Source organism: Nyctereutes procyonoides, unplaced genomic scaffold (assembly GCF_905146905.1).
Source record: "Nyctereutes procyonoides isolate TBG_1078 unplaced genomic scaffold, NYPRO_anot_genome, whole genome shotgun sequence".
NCBI lineage: Eukaryota > Metazoa > Chordata > Mammalia > Carnivora > Canidae > Nyctereutes > Nyctereutes procyonoides.
In genome coordinates, this window is record NW_026575155.1 from 4,464,897 (window position 1) to 4,471,696 (window position 6,800).

The following is a 6,800-nucleotide window of genomic DNA, read 5'->3' on the forward strand; positions in this document are numbered from 1 at the left end:
TTTATTCATCTTTTTTCTTTTATATTAAGTTTTTGGCTCTGATTAAATTTTTTACTAGCTCACACATTGTTATTTAATTTTTCTTGTCTCATTTTTATGGAATTTGTTTCATTTTCATTATTCATTATAAAAATAAAAATGTCAATGATTTAAATATTTCATTCTCAGTCAAGCTGAAGTCATAAAATTACAAATAAACCAAACAGATTTCATTCAATATGTCACTCTGCCTATTTTACTCTGATAGATAGGCATCGGTTTTGGGGTTGGTAAACCTGCTGTGATGTGTTCTCCCTAACATAAAGTGATAGCTTTTCCCTGGAAATAAAGATGTGCTGGAGCATTTCTCTAAATTCAGCAGAAATCCATAAAAACAATAATTTCAAATTCTAATAATATAATATTATGCTAAGAATATCAAACATCTGTTCCCAGTGGTGGTACTGATTATTCTTCTTCAAATTTTGGAGGCCTTTCTCCAAATTCTGGAGAAATGCTATTAACCATTGAGAAAATAGAATCACTATTATTGTACTCTCTCAAGCTAAGTAGTATAGTCATCTAGTGAAGCCATAAAGTGATTACTTTCACTGATCTAGTCAGTGTAAAGTTAATATCCTATTACTAGATTGACTAAAAGGGTAGATCTTACTATCTGGCTGAATAAATTGGTTTTTACGTTTAGTAAACAAGTTTGAGTCTTTAAAATCCATTTTAAATATTTTAAATAGCATTTGAACTTAGCATTGTTTGCTAGTTGTTTTATTCAGATCCAGCTAAATTAGCAATTAATAGATTCAAGGTTCTTTTTTTTTCCCCTCATTTCACCACTACTTTTTATTTTCCACTTTTTTTTTTTTTTTGTAATAATCCTGGTGGGTGTGAAGTCACATTTCCTTGTAGTTTTGATTTGTACTTCCCTAAAGACTGATGATATTGTGCATCTGTTCATGTACTTTTGGTCATTTTATCTTTTCTTTTTTTTTTTTTAGATTCAAGGTTCTAAATCAAAACTAACATCACTAAATAAAATTAGATGGTTAATGCGGAAGCAGATTAATCCTCATACAAACTGTATTTATATTGCTATGATCATTGCAGGGACATGTAACCAGAACTTCCAGACCATTTCTTTTTTTTTTTTTTAATTTATTTATGATAGTCACACACAGAGAGAGAGAGAGAGAGAGAGAGAGAGAGAGAGAGGCAGAGACATAGGCAGAGGGAGAAGCAGGCCCCATGCACCGGGAGCCTGATGTGGGATTCGATCCTGGGTCTCCAGGATCACGCCCTGGGCCAAAGGCAGGCGCCAAACCGCTGCACCACCCAGGGATCCCTTCCAGACCATTTCTTTGAAAGGATGCAAGGGAAATACACTGTGAAAGGAAAAGTCAGAATCCAGTTAAATGATTAAATAAATAAATAAATAAATAAATAAATAAATAAATAATATAAGCCATATGTTCTATTTTAAATTAGGATCATTTATTGCAAAGGGAACTGAGAAATCCCACAGTTATAAAAGGGCAAATAGGGAATATCAGAAGACATGAAGCAGGCACATTGAAGATGATAAATATTCCTAGAATCTGAGATGCTGAATACTTCTGATCTTGGCTTGGTCCCGGCTGATGTTGTTTGGTTCCAGTTTTGGTTAATTTGAGTTAATCACCTTATGGCCTCAGATGTTGGTCTTCCAGGGCAGTATTTCAGTAGGAGCTGGAGAATCCATATCTGCCATAGCACAGTGGGTGACTGGAGCCATATCTGTAGTCTCCCCAGGACCAGCCCCAGCCCAGTCCAGGGTAACTGCCACATTCCCAGCCACTGCCATAGCCCAGCCTGCGGAAGCTGCTACGTCTCCAGCCACAGCCATAGCCCAGGCCACCGTAGTAGTTGCCATAGTACCTCATGGTGTTGAGGGTGTTGAGTCTGGTTTGTTGTATTCAAAGCAAGATCCTGAGTGTGAATGACAGCATGTGTAAAGAGATGCTTATATACCTTGGTTAGAGCATGTAATAAATTACGTGTATACCCTCCTTTTGCGTCATTTTTTAATTATCTACTTGACACAACTCATTCATTCATTGTCCCCTGACACAGGGAGGGCCTTACACTCATTAAAATGTTTGAGATTGCTTTAGAGCCTAGTTAGGATGGCCTCTAAAAGTTATTGCACCACTTTATAAGAAGGAATGCAATATCTTCAAAGGCTGGACATATCAGACCTCAAAAAGAATTCTTCATAGTTACGCATGCCAATCACATCTGATGGCGTTGTGTTTCTCAATGAAATATTTCTTCATCTCTGTTTTTTTAGATTCCTGTGCTTCATTTACAAATTCAATCAAAGAAATGGGTCTAAGTCAAAGCTCTACCATCTATCATATCCTTTTAGCATCTTATTCTTCATCTAAAAAGTGAGTTATTTACCTCATTCAGAGATAAGGAAATGGAAACATTTGAGAGTCAGGAAGAAACAGCTTGACTGTTTTAATACTATTAAGGAATTATAGTAAATAAATAAATGAATAGATAATTTATGTTTTCTTTGATTTTAGAACATTGACCCCATAACTGACATTCTTTTTATTTTTCCTATCTTGAAAAATAAAAAAAAAATATTTTTGCTTGTTATAATTGACGAAGCAATATCAATATATATATAATTATTAACTAAAATCCATAGTTGACATTTCATTCTTTGTGTTGTATACGTCCCTGGGCTTTGAAAAATATGGGATAAAATTGTTCAGAAACTGAAGGTAAATCACAGTAATCAATAATTTATTTCAGAGTAGCTTTAAAAGCTGATTAAAAGCTATCCTCCCAAATCCTAACCTTCACTGGAAGAGATCTATCCAAGTTGCTTCCCCAAATGCAGATTATATCTCCTCTCTATTTTTATATACATTCACTATTTCCTCTCATTTATTCACTCCTCTATCTAACATCTTATACAGTCTCCTTTTTTTAATTGACTATTTTCACTACAGTTTTAACTTTACAGAAAAATTGAGCAACAAGTACAGAGTTTCTATACCTTACGCACACACACACACATGCACATACACACCTTCCCCTATTATTAAACATCTTGAATTAGTGTGGTATATTAATTACAATTAATGAACTAATATTGACATGTTATTATTAATTGAAGTTTACAGTTTAGATTAGGATTAACTCTTTGTGCTGTACTATTCTGTGGGTTTTTAAACAAATGTATAATGTCATGTAACTACCATTAAACCACCATAAAACTCCCTTGTGTTCCACTCATTCTTTCTTCCCTTCCCCCAAACTCTTGCAACCACTAATCAGTTTGTCTTCATAGTTTTCGTTTGCCAGAATGTCAAAGTTGGAATTATATAGTATGTAGTTTTTCCACATTGATTTTTTTCACTTAGCAATAAATTTCATGATTTCTCCACAGCCTTTGCAGCCTGATTTCTTTTGATCACTAGATAATATTCCGTTGTCACAGTTTGCTTTTCAATTCCCTCATTGAAGGAATCTGATTGCTTCCAAGTTTGGACAATAAAAATTAAAATTTCTATAAATGTTTGTGTTCAAGTCTTTGTGTGGACATAACTTTTCAACTTATTTGGGTAAACCAGGGAGAGTTATTGTTGGATCCTATGTGTAAGACTATGTTTAGCTTTGTACAAAACTGCCAGACTGTCTTCCAATGCAGCTGTACCATTTTGCACTTGATCAGCAATAAATGAGAGTTGCTGTTGCTTCACAGCAACCATGTCAGTGTTTGTCATTGTCAGTGTTTCGAATTTTAGCCATCCTAGTAGGTATGTTACAACTTCTTAAAAAAATAAAAAAAAACAACTTCTTTTAGGTTATCATCGAGCTTCTGTCCCTCATTAACATTAGGCTATAGAAGCTATATAAAATTGTAAAGTATGTAAAATTTCTCTTTGCCATCCATTAATTTCCATCAGTCTATAGTCAATCCTTTTTCTTCCTTCCTCTTGTACCTTTACTTTAAATTTTCTGTTTGTATTCCCTTTGCCTGTTCTGTGCTCTTTTTTTTCTTTGCTTCTCAAGAAATACCATACTACTCTCTACTAAGGTAACAAACATATGTTGTTAAATTCCCAGTGTTAAAAAGATAATCCAAATCCAAAGGCTCTTCCAAATTCAGTAAGATTCCATTATACATTGGAAATGGCTTCAGAATCTCCAAAATGTAGATATATTGCTAAAAGATAAAGGGTAGATAAAAAATTTGAGGGTACAAGTCACTCAGCTGACTCTCAGAAGTTAGTCACTTACTGTCAAAGCTGACCCAAACCATTAAGTCTTTCCAGTGGTGCCCTCAATTTTGAGTCTTTAAGTTCTTGAGAATTTTATATGGCCTCAGATGTAGTAGTGTTCATGTTTTCTTCATTTTATAAATAATTTTCAAGTGATGCAATTCTCCAACTGGATTTAATTACTTTCCTTTAATATCTATCATGTAAAAGAAACACAAAAAATAAGTGTTGAAGTGATGAATGAATTCTATGGTCTGTAAGGTAAACAACGTGTTTCTCACAGGTATGGGTAACAACTCTGGCTGCATCTAAACAGTAAGGATTTAAAAGAGGAATAAGCCGAAATGGCTTTCTGACTTTAGAAGATTGTGTAACCACCATATCATTTGCACTGGTTCTTTTTTTCAAGCATAATAATGAATTCTATATTATATATAAATTTAGGCATATAATTTGATGAATTCTTGCAAATATGCATATACTACTTCTACCAAGATACCTTACTGCCTAAAATGTCTTTATTGTTCCTTTTTGGTCAGTATCAGTCTCTAGAAATAACTATATTTCTAAATTTTGACAACAGCTTCAGTAGACCTTACCAATAATTTTCCAAATGGATGGCGCCTGTGTGGTTCAGTCTGTTGAGTGGCCGGCTCTTTGTTTTGGCTCAAGTCATGATCTCATGGATCATGGTCTCATGGGTCATGAGATGGAGCCTGGCTGGATCATAGAACTCCATGCTCAGCAGGGAGTCTGTTTGAAGATTCCCTCTCTCTCTCTCTGTCAAATAAATAAATCTTTAACAAATAATAATTTTCCAAAGTGGTTTTCAGATTCTCAATCCCATCAGCAATGTAAGAGTTTCAGTTGGCTATGACTTTGACAGTATTTGACACTTTCTGAACTATTTAATTTGATCATTCTTGTGGGCATGTGATATCAGAGTATTGCTTTAATTTGTTTTTTACCTGACAAGTAATGATATCGAGTTCCATTATACATGCCTATTGATCACTTAGGTATTCTCCTTTTGGAAGTGTCTGTTCAAGTATTTTGTTCACTTTTAGTTCAGTTTTTAGTATTTTAATATTGACCTGTAGGAGCTCTTTATATACTTCAATACTGGTATTTTGTCATTTCTATGCTCTGGAAATATTTTCTTCCTGTATATGCCTTATTTTTCGCTTTAAAATGGCGTCTATATATGAACAGAACTTCTTAATAGAATGAATGGGTCTGATTTATTAATTTAAAAAATTTTATATTTAAGTCTTTTTCTTATCTTAATTAAGAAATTCTTGGCTTCCTCACATCTTATTCTTTAATTTCCTTGTCTGCTTTCTTCAGAGTTTATTCCATTTTTATTGTTCACCCTAAATTCAAAGACAGTTGTTAATTTGAATATTTCATTCTCATTAAATCAACAGGAAGCCATAAAAACACAAATAAATCAAACAGGTTTAATGATGCCACACTCTGCCTATTTAACTCTGACAGATCTCTCAGTTGTGCAGCTGATGAGGTTATGATGGATTTTCTCTGAATTAGGTGATAGCTTTCCCTGGAACGAAATGTGTTCTGGAGCTCTTCTCTTAATTCCAACATGAATCAATACATCTAACAATAAGAAATATATTAATATGCTAAAACTGAATTATACTAAGAGTGCTAATTCCTCTAATTAGTTATATTGATTATTGTTTTTCTTTAAATATATACAGTCTTTCTTTAGACTATGATGCTATTTTCCAGTTAGGAAGTAAACTAGTTTTATAAGACATTATGTTTTACTCATTGAAACTAAAGAGTAGAGTCCTCTAATAGTGACACTAAAATATATTTACCTTGATCTATTCACAGTGAAGCTGTAACACTTCTCCTAATTGACTGAAAGGATACAATCTGGCTGAGGAAATTCATCCATGCATTCAGTAAACTGAGATTTTCAAATGCATAATAATAAGTTTTTAAAGTAGAATTTGGGTGTAGGCCTATTACTAGTTACTTTTACTCAGATGTAGCTAAATTAAAAATCAGTAGTTAAAGATTCTATGTCAGACTATTTACAAATCAAAATAATGGATGTGGTCAATCAGCTGTGATAATTAAGCTCTTCAAAGATGCATGACCAGAGCAAGATGCTTTATTTGAGTGCGCTCAAGAAGGAAAGTATGCAATCAGTGTGATAGTAGGCATGGTGAAATAGACTGCCTGGTGTTCAGTAAAACCTGTTCTGGGGCAGCCCTGGTAGCTCAGAGGTTTAGCGCCGCCTTCAGCCCAGGGTGTCATCCTGGAGACCTGGGATCGAGTCCCACGTTGGGCTCCCTGCATGGAGCCTGCTTCTCCCTCTGCCTGTGTCTCTGCCTATTTGTGTGTGTGTGTGTCTCATGAATAAATAAATAAAATCTTAAAAAAAAAAAAAAACTGTTCCAGTCTTAGGCTCTATTTATCATGCCATTCTTGATCCTTAGCAACTCACTTCACTTTTTGGAGTCTTTTCCCATCCAAGATGGCATTACAGTAAGCTTT